This window comes from Hyla sarda, chromosome 11 (assembly GCF_029499605.1).
Source record: "Hyla sarda isolate aHylSar1 chromosome 11, aHylSar1.hap1, whole genome shotgun sequence".
Classification (NCBI taxonomy): domain Eukaryota; kingdom Metazoa; phylum Chordata; class Amphibia; order Anura; family Hylidae; genus Hyla; species Hyla sarda.
In genome coordinates this window covers 51,354,585-51,370,068 of record NC_079199.1, presented here as the reverse complement: position 1 = coordinate 51,370,068, position 15,484 = coordinate 51,354,585, and positions in this window count along the sequence as shown.

The following is a 15,484-nucleotide window of genomic DNA, read 5'->3' as shown; positions in this document are numbered from 1 at the left end:
CTATCCCCACTGCTCCGGGTCCACTTTGCGATCCTCCGGCGTCTTCTGCATCTTCTCCGGGGTCCGGGCCTCGCTTTCCGGCGTCGTTATTACATCGCTACGCACGCCGTCTCGGCGCACCAACGTAATAACGTCACCAGAAAGTGAGGCCCGGACACTGGAGAAGATGCGGAAGAAGCCGGAGGATCCCAAAGAAGACGCCGGAGCAGCGGGACAGCATCCGGAGCCCCTCGGACAGCATAGGGAGTGGTGGGGACGCGGTCCGGAGCAGCGGGGACAGGTGAGTATTAAATGCACTTTTTACATTGCACGGATCCCTCAACATACGATGGATTCGACAAACGATGGGTCGTTTGGAACAAATTACCATCGTATGTTGAGGGACCACTGTACTCTGATGATATATACAGATTTTCATTGTATCGCGTTCCAGTTCAGGTACATTTTGAGTCCTCAGTAAAGGGTCACGGCTAAAAGAAGGAACACTTATGCATGTGGTTATAAGTAAACTTCTTGACAAGTTTGTCAGGCACTTATTCTTGAACGCTGCAGGAACCTATAAACAACAACAATGCTTTTGCATGAAACACAGTTAGTCTCATAACTCAATAGTAGTAAATATCTTGCAATCTTCAAACACTGTGGCCTGGCAAATTTCTGTCCTAACCTCGACGGTCGCCTTGCTTTCTAGGCTGGGACATGTATCTAGGACCATGAGGCTTTGCCCCCTCCATGGGGCTGACATGAGTATCCCACAACACATGAGACAAACTGGAATCACTAATGGTCGGGCTTACTGTGACCACCACTTGTACAGCAGGAGCTTGCACCACTGGAGGGTCAAGTTTAGGTGCCTGTTTGGCTGGCAGAACCTCCTCCTCAGCAGGAGTGGGACGAGACACTTTGGTTTGTGCCCATTGGTTAGGCCAAACCTCCTCGACCACAGGAGTATGCCTGGGCACATCTGTTGATGACCCTCGATGCAGATACTTGGGGTCAATGACAGGTGACTCAGGATACCATTGTTCTTGGAAGACTGTCTCCTTTATGCTTGGTGGCAGGAGACCAAATGGATCTGAGTCCCAATCTTCAGAGGGAAGTAGGCGAAGGGGATTTGTGTTGGATTCTTGGGCCTAGTGAGGGCTGCTGCCAATTTCCCTCGCAGGCTCTGTATCAGGGTATACTCTACAATCCTCCTGCTCTCTAGGGAGTGTAAAGGGGGAGGGAGGTAATCTCTCTTCACCGCTCTCCTGTTGACCAGAATAGTACCACTGTGGTGACAGTCCATTAGTGTGCCATACCCCCTCACTCTGGCTCTCCCTCTCGGGGTTGTTCTAGCCTTCTTATGTACAAGGCTTCAAGACTCTTAGTGTCTTACTGCTGGACTTGACGGACTTCATAAGGCATGACTTTAGGGCCATACTGCCTTCTCTACTGCTCCCTTAACTCTCCCATGATGGCAGCCACTTCGGCATCTCATTTAGCCTTCTTAGCCTGGGCAGTTAGGACAGAAGGATGGGACTTCCCTGGTGGGGGTAGGAGATGGTCTCTCATGAACGGAATGTGCTGGGGGCTGCTGGACCTGGGGCACTGGCTCTGCCATCTCACCAGGAACTTCCGCAAGACTGAAGAGGTCTGGCTTCGCTCTGCAAGGTAGGTTAAAAAAATCCCGGCACTCACAAATGATGCTTAATCACCTTGGGTGTTTTTTCACACATGAAAAAGGTGTTTGCGACTCTTTGACAGATCAGTTGACAAAGGCCATTTCTTGGCCGAAACGCATCCTGTAAGTCGCAAAAACCTTTTTCATGTGTGAATAAACACCCAAGGTGATTAAGCATCATTTGTCAGTGTCGGGATTTCTTTACCTACCTTGCTGACTACCTGTCCGCAGGCACCAGATTACGGAGGCAAGTGACGACTCCCTACTACCTCTGTGAATTCAGGTAGAAGAAACAGGCATGTCGCACATCTACATATTGCATATTGATCTAATTGCTTCTCAGCATAAATTCAAAAACTAACAGGTTGTCAGTATACATTTTGACAAAAGGTACAAGCCCACTCGTCACGTCAAGGCTACCTAATTTGAGTGGGTCCCTAACGTCCCTAGCCTAAAATGGCGTAGCACTGGGGACATTAGTGACCCACTCAAATTAGGTGGCCTTGACGTGACGAGTGGGCTTGTACCTTTTGATCAAAATGTATACTAACAACCTGTTAGTTTTTGAATTTATGCTGTGAAGCAATCAGATCAAAATGCAATTATTAGATGTGCGACCATGCCTGTTTCTTCTACCTGAATTCACATTGTGTTCTCTATCCCCTCCTTTTTTTGTTTTAACATGTGTCTGCACTCTGCCCCACCCCCTCAGCCCAACCCTATATAAGTAGTAGTAGCATTTTTCTAACTTTGATTGTAAGGAAAATAGACATACCAAATAAATTATATATTGATTCACATATACAATATGTCTAATTTGCATCATAAAGTTGGCATGTTTTTACTTTTGAAAGACATCAGAGGTCTTCAAAGTTCAGCAGCAATTTTCCAATTTTTCAAAAAAAAATATTTTCAGGGACCAGTTAAGTTTTGAAGTTCATTTGAAGGGCCTTCAAATTAGAAATACCCCACAAATGACCCAATTATAAAAACTGCACCCCTCAAAGTATCCAAAATGACATTCAGTAAGTTTGTTAACCCTTTAGGTGTTTCAGAAAGTGAAGGAGAAAATTCAAAATCTTCATTTTTTACACTCGTATGTTCTTGTAGACCCAGTTTTTTAATTTTTACAAGTGGTAATAGGAGAAAAAGCTCCCCAAAATGTGTAACCCAATTTCTCTCGATTAAGGAAATACCTTATATGTGTGTGTCAAGTGTTCGGCGGGCGCAGTAGAGGGCTCAGAAGGGAAGGAGCAACAATGGGATTTTGGAGAGTGAATTTTGCTGAAATGGTTTTTGGGGGGCATGTCACATTTAGAAAGCCCCTATGGTGCCAGAACAGCAGAAAACCACACATGGCATACCATTTTGGAAACAACCCCCTCAAGGTACGTAACAAGGGGTCCAGTGAGTCTTAACACCTCACAGGTGTTTGACGACTTTTCGTTAAAATCGGATGTGTAAATGAAAAAAATCGGATGTGTAAATGAAAAAAAAAAATTTCACTAAAGTGCAGTTATTTCCCCAAATTTACCATTTTTACAAACGGTAAAGGGAGAAAAGGCCCTCCAAAATTTGTAACCCCATCTCTTCTGAGTATGGAAATACCCCATGTTAGGACGTAAAATGCTCTGCGGGCGAACTACAATGCTCAGAAGAGAAGGAGCGCCATTGAGCTTTTGGAAAGAGAATTTGTTTGGAATAGTAGTCAGGGGCCATGTGCGTTTACAAAGCCCCCCATAGTGCCAGAACAGTGGACCCCCCCATGTGACCCCATTTTGGAAACTACACCCCTCATAGAATTGAATAAGGAGTGCAGTGAGCATTTACACCCCACTGGCGTTTGACAGATCTTTGGAACAGTGGGCTGTGCAAATTAAAAAATTTATTTTTCATTTTCACAGACCACTGTTCCAAAAATCTGTCAGACACCTGTGGGGTGTAAATGCTCACTGCACCCCTTAATACATTATGTGAGGGGTGTAGTTTCCAAAATGGGGTCACATGTGGGGGGGTCCATTGTTCTGGAACTATGGGGGCTTTGTAAACAAACGTGGCCTTCAATTCCAAACACATTTTCTCTTCAAAATCCCAATGGCACTCCTTCTCTTCTGAGCATTGTAGTGTGCCAGCAGAGCACTTTACATCCAAATATGGGGTATTTTCTTACTCAGAAGAAATGGGGTTACAGATTTGGGGGGCTTTTTTCCTATTTTCCCTTGTGAAAATGAAAAATTTAGGTTAACACCAGCATTTTAGTGAAAACATTTTTTCATTTTCCCATCCAAATTTAATGAAAATTCGTCAAACACCTGTGGGGTGTTAAGGCTCCGTGAGGGGTGTAGTTTCCAAAATGGGGTCACATGTGGATATTTTTGTTTTCGCGTTTCTGTCAGAACCGCTGTAAAATCAGCCACCCCTGTGCAAATTTAGGCCTCAAATGTACATGGTGCGCTCTCTCACTCCTGAGGCTTGTGCGCCCACAGAGCATTTTACGCCCACATATGGGGTATTTCCGTACTCAGGAGAAATTGCGTTACAAATTTTGGGGGTCTTTTTTTCCTTTTACTGCTTGTGAAAATAAAAAGTATTGGGCAACACCAGCATGTTAGTGTAAATAGTTTCATTTTTTTACACTAACAGGCTGGTGTAGCCCCCAACTTTTCCTTTTCATAAGGGGTAAAAGGAGAAAAAGTCCCCCAAAATTTGTAGTGCAATGTCTCCCGAGTACGGAAATACCCCACATGTGGCCCTTAACAGTTTCCTTGAAATACGACATGGCTCTGAAGTGAGAGAGCGCCATGCACATTTGAGGACTAAATTACGGATTGCATAGGGGTGGACATAGGGGTATTCTATGCCAGTGATTCTCAAACAGGGTGCCTCCAGCTGTTGCCAAACTCACAGCATGCCTGTGTTACGCCGAGCGCTCCGGGTCCCCGCTCCTCCCCGGAGCGCTCGCAGCATCTTCTCATTCGCAGCGCCCCGGTCAGACCTGCAGACCGGGTGCGCTGCAATATCACTTCCAGCCGAGATGCGATTCGCGACGCAGGAGGCGCCCGCTCGCGATGTGCATCCCGGCTCCCATACCTGACCCGTTCCCCGTCTGTCTTGTCCCGGCGCGCGCGCCTCCGGGTCTCTGCAATTTAAAGGGCCACTGCGCCACTGATTGGCGCAGCAGGTCTAATCAGTGTGTTCACCTGTGCACTCCCTACTTATACCTCACTTCCCCTGCACTCCCTCGCCGGATCTTGTTGCCATTGTGCCAGTGAAAGCGTTTCCTTGTGTGTTCCTAGCCTGTGTTCCAGATCTCCTGCCGTTGCCTCTGACTACGATCCTTGCTGCCTGCCCTGACCTTCTGCTACGTCCGACCTTGCTCTTGTCTACTCCCTTGTACCGCGCTTATCTTCAGCAGTCAGAGAGGTTGAGCCGTTGCTGGTGGATACGACCTGGTTGCTACCGCCACTGCAAGACCATCCCGCTTTGCGGCGGGCTCTGGTGAATACCAGTAGCAACTTAGAACCGGTCCACCAACACGGTCCACGCCAATCCCTCTCTGGCACAGAGGATCCACCTCCAGCCTGCCGAATCGTAACAGTAGATCCGGCCATGGATCCCGCTGAAGTCCCACTGCCAGTTGTTGCCGACCTCACCACGGTGGTCGCCCAGCAGTCGCAACAGATAGCGCAACAAGGCCACCAGCTGTCTCAACTGACCGTGATGCTACAGCAGCTATTACCACAGCTCCAGCAATCTTCTCCTCCGCCAGCTCCTGCACCTCCTCCGCAGCGAGTGGCCGCTTCCAGCCTTCGATTATCCTTGCCGGATAAATTTGATGTTCCCTGCACTTGGAGATGATGTCGGACCAGTTTCCTACTGAAAGGTCTAAGGTGGCTTTCGTAGTCAGCCTTCTGTCTGGGAAAGCTCTGTCATGGGCCACACTGCTCTGGGACCGCAATGACCCTGTCACTGCCTCTGTACACTGCTTCTTCACGGAGATTCGAAGTGTCTTTGAGGAACCTGCCCGAGCCTCTTCTGCTGAGACTGCCCTGCTGAACCTGGTCCAGGGTAATTCTTCTGTTGGCGAGTACGCCATCCAATTCCGTACTCTTGCCTCCGAATTATCCTGGAATAACGAGGCCCTCTGCGCGACCTTTAAAAAAGGCCTATCCAGTAACATTAAAGATGTGCTGGCCGCACGAGAAATTCCTGCTAACCTGCATGAACTTATTCATCTTGCCACCCGCATTGACATGCGTTTTTCCGAAAGGCGTCAGGAGCTCCGCCAGGATATGGACTTTGTTCGCACGAGGCGGTTTCTCTCCCCGGCTCCTCTCTCCTCTGGTCCACTGCAATCCATTCCTGTGCCTTCCGCCGTGGAGGCTATGCAAGTTGACAGGTCTCGCTTGACACCTCAAGAGAGGACACGACACCGCATGGAGAATCTTTGCCTGTACTGTGCCGGTACCGAACATTTCTTGAAGGATTGTCCTATCCGTCCTCCCCGCCTGGAAAGACGTACGCTGACTCCGCACAAAGGTGAGACAGTTCTTGATGTGAACTCTGCTTCTCCACGCCTTTCTGTGCCTGTGCGGATATCTTCTTCTACCTTCTCCTTCTCTGCTATGGCTTTCTTGGATTCCGGATCTGCAGGAAATTTTATTTTGGCCTCTCTCATCAACAGGTTCAACATCCCAGTGACCAGTCTCGCCAGACCCCTCTACATCAATTCTGTTAACAATGAAAGATTGGACTGCTCCGTGCGTTACCGCACGGAACCTCTCCTAATGTGCATCGGACCCCATCACGAAAAAATTTAATTTTTAGTCCTCTCCAACTGCACTTCAGAAATTCTTCTTGGATTACCGTGGCTTCAACGCCATTCCCCAACCCTTGATTGGTCCACAGGAGAAATCAAGAACTGGGGTACTTCTTGTCACAAGGATTGTCTTAAACCGGTTCTCACAGTCGTGACCCTGTGGTTCCCCCGGTATCTGGTCTTCCTAAGGCTTATCTGGACTATGCTGATGTTTTTTGCAAAAAGCAAGCAGAGACTTTACCTCCTCACAGGCCTTATGACTGTCCTATTGACCTCCTCCCGGATACTACTCCACCCCGGGGCAGAATCTATCCTCTGTCTGCTCCAGAGACTCAAGCCATGTCGGAGTACATCCAGGAGAATTTAAAAAAGGGGTTTATCCGCAAGTCCTCCTCTCCTGCCGGAGCTGGATTTTTTTTTGTGTCCAAAAAAGATGGCTCCCTACGCCCTTGCATTGATTACCGCGGACTTAATAAAATCACGGTAAAAAAACGCTACCCCTTACCTCTTATCTCGGAACTCTTTGATCGCCTACAAGGCGCCCACATCTTTACCAAACTGGAATTAAGAGGTGCTTATAATCTCATCCGCATCAGGGAGGGGGACGAATGGAAGACTGCATTTAACACCAGAGATGGACACTTTGAGTATCTGGTCATGCCCTTTGGCCTGTGCAACGCCCCTGCCGTCTTCCAAGACTTTGTTAATGAAATTTTCCGTGATCTACTATATACCTGTGTTGTGGTTTATCTGGACGATATTCTGATTTTTTCTGCCAACTTAGAAGAACACCGCCAGCATGTCCGCATGGTTCTTCAGAGACTTCGGGACAATCAACTTTATGCCAAAATGGAGAAATGTCTCTTTGAATGTCAATCTCTTCCTTTCCTAGGATACTTGGTCTCTGGCCAGGGACTACAAATGGACCCAGATAAACTATCTGCCGTATTAGATTGGCCACGCCCCTCCGGACTCCGTGCTATCCAAAGTTTTTTGGGGTTCGCCAATTATTACAGACAATTCATTCCACACTTCTCCACTATTGTGGCCCCTATCGTGGCTTTAACCAAGAAAAATGCCAATCCTAAGTCCTGGTCTCCCCAATCGGAAGACGCATTTAAACATCTCAAGTCTGCCTTTTCTTCTGCTCTCGTGCTCTCCAGACCTGACCCATCTAAACCCTTTCTATTGGAGGTAGATGCCTCCTCTGTGGGAGCTGGAGCTGTCCTTCTACAAAAAATTCTTCCGGGCATGCTGTTACTTGTGGGTTTTTTTCTAGGACCTTCTCTCCGGCGGAGAAAAACTACTCCATTGGTGATCGAGAACTACTGGCCATTAAATTGGCGCTTGAGGAATGGAGGCACCTGCTGGAGGGATCAAAATATCCAGTTATTATATACACTGATCACAAGAATCTCTCATATCTCCAGTCTGCCCAACGACTGAACCCTCGCCAGGCTAGGTGGTCGTTGTTCTTTGCCCGTTTTAACTCTGAAATCCATTTTCGCCCTGCTGACAAGAACATTAGGGCCGATGCCCTCTCTCGTTCTTCTGATGCCTCTGAAGTAGAGGTCTCTCCGCAACACATCATTCCTCCGGACTGTCTGATCTCCACTTCCCCAGCTTCCATCAGGCAAACTCCTCCAGGGAAGACCTTCGTTTCTCCACGCCAGCGTCTCGGGATTCTCAAATGGGGACACTCCTCCCACCTCGCAGGCCATGCGGGCATCAAAAAATCCTTGCAACTCATCTATCCATTTTATTGGTGGCCGACTCTGGAGACTGATGTTGTTGATTTTGTGCGGGCCTGTACTGTCTGTGCCCGGGATAAGACTCCTCGCCAGAAGCCTGCTGGTCTCCTTCATCCTCTGCCTGTTCCTGAACAGCCTTGGTCACAGATTGGTATGGACTTTATTACGGACTTGCCCTCATCCCGTGGCAACACAGTTGTTTGGGTGGTCGTTGATCGATTTTCCAAGATGGCACATTTTATTCCTCTTCCTGGTCTTCCTTCAGTGCCTCAGTTGGCAAAGCAATTTTTTGTACACATTTTTCGCCTTCACGGTTTGCCCACGCATATCGTCTCGGATAGAGGCGTCCAATTCGTGTCTAAATTCTGGAGGGCCCTCTGTAAACAGCTCAAGATCAAATTAAACTTCTCTTCTTCTTCTCATCCCCAATCCAATGGGCAAGTAGAAAGAATTAATCAGGTCTTGGGTGACTATTTACGGCATTTTGTTTCCTCCCGCCAGGATGACTGGGCAGATCTTCTACCATGGGCCGAATTCTCATACAACTTCAGAGTCTCCGAATCTTCTGCTAAATCCCCATTTTTCGTGGTGTACGGCCGTCACCCTCTTCCTCCCCTCCCTACTCCCTTGCCCTCTGGTTTGCCCGCTGTGGATGAGGTGACTCGTGATCTTTCCACCATATGGAAAGAAACCCAAAATTCTCTTTTACAGGCTTCATCCCGGATGAAAAAATTTGCTGATAAAAAAAGAACTCCCCCCATTTTTGCTCCCGGAGACAAGGTATGGCTCTCCGCTAAGTATGTCCGCTTTCGTGTCCCCAGTTACAAACTGGGACCACGCTATCTTGGTCCTTTCAAAATCTTGTGCCAGATTAACCCTGTCTCTTACAAACTCCTTCTTCCTCCTTCTCTCCGTATTCCCAATGCCTTCCATGTCTCTCTCCTTAAACCACTCATCCTTAACCGCTTCTCTCCCAAAGTTGTTTCTCCCACTCCTGTTTCCGGTTCGTCTGACGTCTTCTCTGTGAAGGAGATTCTGGCCTCCAAGATTGTCAGAGGTAAAAGATTTTTTTGGGTGGATTGGGAAAACTGTGGCCCAGAGGAGAGATCCTGGGAACCTGAGGACAACATCCTAGACAAAAGTCTTATCCTCAGGTTCTCAGGCTCCAAGAAGAGGGGGAGACCCAAGGAGGGGGGGGTACTGTTACGCCGAGCGCTCCGGGTCCCCGCTCCTCCCCGGAGCGCTCGCAGAATCCTCTCATTCGCAGCGCCCCGGTCAGACCTGCTGACCGGGTGCGCTGCAATATCACTCCCAGCCGGGATGCGATTAGCGACGCAGGAGGTGCCCGCTCGCGATGCGCATCCCGGCTCCCGTACCTGACCCGTTCCCCGTCTGTCTTGTCCCGGCGCGCGCGGCCCTGCTCCTTAGGGCGCGCGTGCCGGGTCTCTGCAATTTAAAGGGCCACTGCACCACTGATTGGCGCAGCAGGTCTAATCAGTGTGTTCACCTGTGCACTCCCTACTTATGCCTCACTTCCCCTGCACCCCCTCGCCGGATCTTGTTGCCATTGTGCCAGTGAAAGCGTTTCCTTGTGTGTTCCTAGCCTGTGTTCCAGACCTCCTGTCGTTGCCTCTGACTACGATCCTTGCTGCCTGCCCTGACCTTCTGCTACGTCCGACCTTGCTCTTGTCTACTCCCTTGTACTGCGCTTATCTTCAGCAGTCAGAGAGGTTGAGCCGTTGCTGGTGGATACGACCTGGTTGCTACCGCCGCTGCAAGACCATCCCGCTTTGCGGCGGGCTCTGGTGAATACCAGTAGCAACTTAGAACCGGTCCACCAACACGGTCCACGCCAATCCCTCTCTGGCACAGAGGATCCACCTCCAGCCTGCTGAATCGTGACAGCCTGGACAGTCAGTGACTGTCCAGAAATGCTGGGAGTTGTTGTTATGCAACAGCTGGAGGCTCCGTTTTGGAAACACTGCGGTACAATATGTTTTTCATTTTTATGGGGGGGGGGGGGGGGAGGACAATGTAAGGGGGTGTACATGTTGTGTTTTACCCTTTATTATGTGTTAGTGTTGTGTAGTGTTTTTAGGCTACAATCGCACTGGCGTGTTACGGTGAGTTACCCACTAGGAGTTTGCGCTGCGGCGAAAAATTTTCCGCAGACCAAACTTGAAGCAGGAAACTTACTATAAACCTGCCCGTGTACATTCGCATGGGGGGTGGGGCAAACCTCCAGATTTTTCAAAACTACAATTCCCAGCATGTACTGACAGACCGTACATGCTGGAAGTTATACTTTTGCAACAGCTGGAGGCACACTGGTTGGAAAACCTTCAGTTAGGTTCTGCTACCTACCTCAGTATTTTCCAACCAGTGTGTCTCCAGCTGTTGCAAAACTACAACTCCCAGCATGTACTGATCGCCGAAGGGCATGCTGGGAGATGTAGTTATGCAACAGCTGGAAGTACGCAATTACAACTCCCAGCATGCCGAGACAGCTGTTTGCTGTTTGGGCATGCTGGGATTTGCAGTTTTGCAACATCTGGAGGGCTACAGTTTATAGACCACTGCACAGTGATCTCCAAATTGTGACCCTCCAGATGTTGCAAAACTACAAATCACAGCATGCCCAGACAGCAAAGAGCTGTTTGGGCATGCTAGGAGTTGTAGTTTTGCAATATTTGGAAGGATACAGCTTAGAGACCACTGTATAGTGGTCTCAAACTGCAGTCCTCCAGCTGTTGCAAAACTACATATTCCAGCATGCCCAAACAGCTGTGTGGGCATGCTGGGAGTTGTAGTTTTGCAACATCTGGAGGGCTACAGGTTAGAGACCACTGTAGCCCTCCAGATATTGCTAGGCAACTTACCGGCTTCTGTAGGATCCAGGGAGCCGTCCTCTTCTGCCGCACGACGTCGCCGCCCGCCGATCATCGTCACCCGCTGCCTCCGGACAGGTAAGTGGTCTTCGGTGCCCGGTCCCTGTCAGTTTCCCCATCCTGCCCCGCCTTTTGTGGGTGGGCAGAACAGGGAAAACGAAAGTTAACACACACCCCCCACCCCTGATCTGCTATTGGTCGTCGCTTCTGACGATCAATAGTAGGGATAGGAGGGGTGGCACCTCTGCCACCTCACTCCTATCCCTTCAGGGGGATCGTAGGTGTCTTAGATAACCCGCGATCCCCCTTATATTCCGGGTTACCATAGACCCGTAATGACCCGATATCGGCGCAAATCGCAAGTGTTAATTCACTTGCGATTTGAACCGATCGCCGACATGGGGGGGTCTGATGACCCCCCTGGGCATTTGCGCGGGGTGCCTGCTGATCGATATCAGCGAGCGGTGGGGACCAAAATTCCTACGGGTTTGGATACGCCCTTCGTCCTTAAGTACCAGGACGCAAGAGCGTATGCATACGCCCTTTATTCCCAACAGGTTAAAGAATTTATTTGCAAATTAAGGTGGAAAATACCTATTTGGTCAATAACAAAAGTTAATCTCAATACTTTGTTATATACTCTTTGTTGGCAATGACAGAGATCAAACGTTTTCTGTAAGTGTTTGTCACGATGCCGGCTGGCAGGTAGTGGATCCTCTGTGCCAGAGAGGGATGGCGAGGACCGCGCTAGTGGACCGGTTCTAAGCCACTACTGGTTTTCACCAGAGCCCGCCGCAAGGCGGGATGGTCTTGCTGCGGCGGTAGTGACCAGGTCGTATCCACTAGCAACGGCTCACCTCTCTGGCTGCTGAAGATAGGCGAGGTACAAGGGAGTAGGCAGAAGCAAAGTCGGACGTAGCAGAAGGTCGGGGGCAGGCGGCAAGGTTCGTAGTCAGGGGAAATAGCAGAAGTTCTGGTACACAGGCTTTAAACACACAAAACGCTTTCACTAGGCACAAGGGCAACAAGATCCGGCAAGGAAGTGCATGGGAGGAGGATAGATATAGTCAGGGACCAGGTGGAAGCCAATTAAGCTAATTGGGCCAGGCACCAATCATTGGTGCACTGGCCCTTTAAGTCTCAGGGAGCTGGCGCGCGCGCGCCCTAGAGAGCGGAGCCGCGCGCGCCAGCACATGACAGCAGGGGACGGGAACGGGTAAGTGACCTGGGATGCGATTCGCGAGCGGGCGCGTCCCGCTGTGCGAATCGCATCCCCAACGGCCATGACAGAGCAGCGCTCCCGGTCAGCGGGACTGACCGGGGAGCTGCAGGGAGAAAGACGCCGTGAGCGCTCCGGGGAGGAGCGGGGGCCCGGAGCGCTAGGCGTAACAGTACCCCCCCCCCCTTAGGTCTCCCCTTCTCTTTATCCGGTAACTGCCTCCCCTGGGATGAGGACACCGGGAAAGGATGGAGGGATTCCTCAACGGCAGGCAGAACAGTAGGAGTAGGAATGGGGAGAGAGGGCAGAGGGCGAGACCTGGCACGGGGCAGTGTGACACCAGGACGAGGGCCATGAGGGGACAAGGGGCTTGCCTGATGGGACTGGGAGGGGGGGAGAGGCATTTCCTGTGGCAGGCAGAGTCCTTAATGACCTTAGGGGGACCGGATACAGGAGGAACCACAGGGTCACGGCAGGGAGTACTGGGAACCGGTTGAAGGCAGTCCTTGGAACAAGAGGGACCCCAACTCTTGATCTCCCCAGTGGACCAATCCAGGGTTGGGGAATGGTGTTGAAGCCAGGGTAGTCCAAGGAGAACTTCAGAAGTGCACTTAGGAAGGACAAAAAATACAATTTCCTCGTGATGAGGTCCGATGCACATTAGGAGGGGCTCCGTGCGGAAACGCACGGTGCAATCCAACCTGGCTCCGTTGACCGCGGAAATGTGGAGTGGCTTGACAAGACGGGTCACCGGAATGCGGAATTTATTCACTAAGGACTCCCGAATAAAATTCCCAGAAGCTCCAGAGTCCAGGCAGGCCACGGCTGAGAGGGAAGAGCTGGCTGAAGTAGAAATCCGAACAGGCACCGTGAGACGTGGAGAAGCCGACTTAGCATCAAGAGACGCCACACCCACGAGAGCTGGGTGCGAGCGTGCGTTTCCCAGACGTGGAGGACGGATTGGGCAATCCACCAAAAAATGTTCAGTACTGGCACAGTACAGACAAAGATTCTCTTCCTTACAGCGATTCCTCTCTTCCAGGGTCAGGCGAGACCGATCCACTTGCATGGCCTCCTCGGCGGGAGGCCTAGGCGCAGATTGCAGTGGAGACTGTGGGAGAGGTGTCCAGAGATCTAAGTCTTTTTCCTGGCGGAGCTCTTGATGCCTCTCAGAAAAACGCATGTCAATGCGAGTGGCTAGATGAATGAGTTCATGCAGGTTAGCAGGAGTCTCTCGTGCGGCCAGAACATCTTTAATGTTGCTGGATAGGCCTTTTTTAAAGGTCGCGCAGAGAGCCTCATTATTCCAGGATAGTTCAGAAGCAAGAGTACGGAATTGTATGGCGTACTCGCCAACGGAGGAATTACCCTGGACCAGGTTCAGCAGGGCAGTCTCAGCAGAAGAGGCTCGGGCAGGTTCCTCAAAGACACTTCGAATTTCCGAGAAGAAGGAGTGTACAGAGGCAGTGACGGGGTCATTGCGGTCCCAGAGCGGTGTGGCCCATGACAGAGCTTTTCCAGACAGAAGGCTGACTACGAAAGCCACCTTAGACCTTTCAGTAGGAAACTGGTCCGACATCATCTCCAAGTGCAGGGAACATTGCGAAAGAAAGCCACGGCAAAACTTAGAGTCCCCATTAAATTTGTCCGGCAAGGACAGGCGGAGGCTAGGAGTGGCCACTCGCTGCGGAAGGGGTGCAGGAGCTGGCGGAGGAGATGGTTGTTGCTGCTGTAGCTGTGACTGTACTTGCTGTAGTTGTGACTGGAGTTGCTGTGTCATGGTGGTCAAGTACGACAGCTGGTGATCTTGTTGGGCGATCTGACGAGCTTGCTGGGCGACCAGCGTAGGGAGGTCAGCGACAACTGGCAGAGGAACTTCAGCGGGATCCATGGCCGGATCTACTGTCACGATGCCGGCTGGCAGGTAGTGGTTCCTCTGTGCCAGAGAGGGATGGCGAGGACCGCGCTAGTGGACCGGTTCTAAGCCACTACTGGTTTTCACCAGAGCCCGCCGCAAGGCGGGATGGTCTTGCTGCGGCGGTAGTGACCAGGTCGTATCCACTAGCAACGGCTCACCTCTCTGGCTGCTGAAGATAGGCGAGGTACAAGGGAGTAGGCAGAAGCAAAGTCGGACGTAGCAGAAGGTCGGGGGCAGGCGGCAAGGTTCGTAGTCAGGGGAGATAGCAGAAGTTCTGGTACACAGGCTTTAAACACACAAAACGCTTTCACTAGGCACAAGGGAAACAAGATCCGGCAAGGAAGTGCATGGGAGGAGGATAGATATAGTCAGGGACCAGGTGGAAGCCAATTAAGCTAATTGGGCCAGGCACCAATCATTGGTGCACTGGCCCTTTAAGTCTCAGGGAGCTGGCGCGCGCGCGCCCTAGAGAGCGGAGCCGCGCGCGCCAGCACATGACAGCAGGGGACGGGAACGGGTAAGTGACCTGGGATGCGATTCGCGAGCGGGCGCGTCCCGCTGTGCGAATCGCATCCCCAACGGCCATGACAGAGCAGCGCTCCCGGTCAGCGGGACTGACCGGGGAGCTGCAGGGAGAAAGACGCCGTGAGCGCTCCGGGGAGGAGCGGGGGCCCGGAGCGCTAGGCGTAACAGTGTTCACAAGGTTTTCACACACTGTTACTGGTATTTTGGCCCATTCCTCCATGTAGATTTCCTCTAGAGCAGTGATGTTTTGGGTCTGTCGCTGGGTGGCACAGACTTTCAACTCCCTCCAAAAAAGAAAGAGACAAAGCGCTCCACTCCCTCCAAAGGTTTTCTATGGGGTTGAGATCTGGAGACTGGCTAGGCCACTCCAGAACCTTGAAATGCTTCTTACAAAGCCACTCCTTTATTGCCCGGGCGGTGTGTTTGGAATCATTGTCATGCTGAAAGACCCAGCCACATTTCTTCTTTAATGCCCTTGCTGATGGAAGGAGGTATTCACTCAAAATCTCAAGATACATGGCCCCATTCATTCTTTCCTTTAATACAGATCAGTCGTCCTGGTCCCTTAGCAGAAAAACAGCCCCAAAGCATGATGTTTCCACCCCCATGCTTCACAGTAGGAATCGTGTTCTTTGGATGCAACTCAGCATTGTTTCTCCTTCAAACACGACGAGTTAGTTTTTTACCAAAAAGTTCTGTGA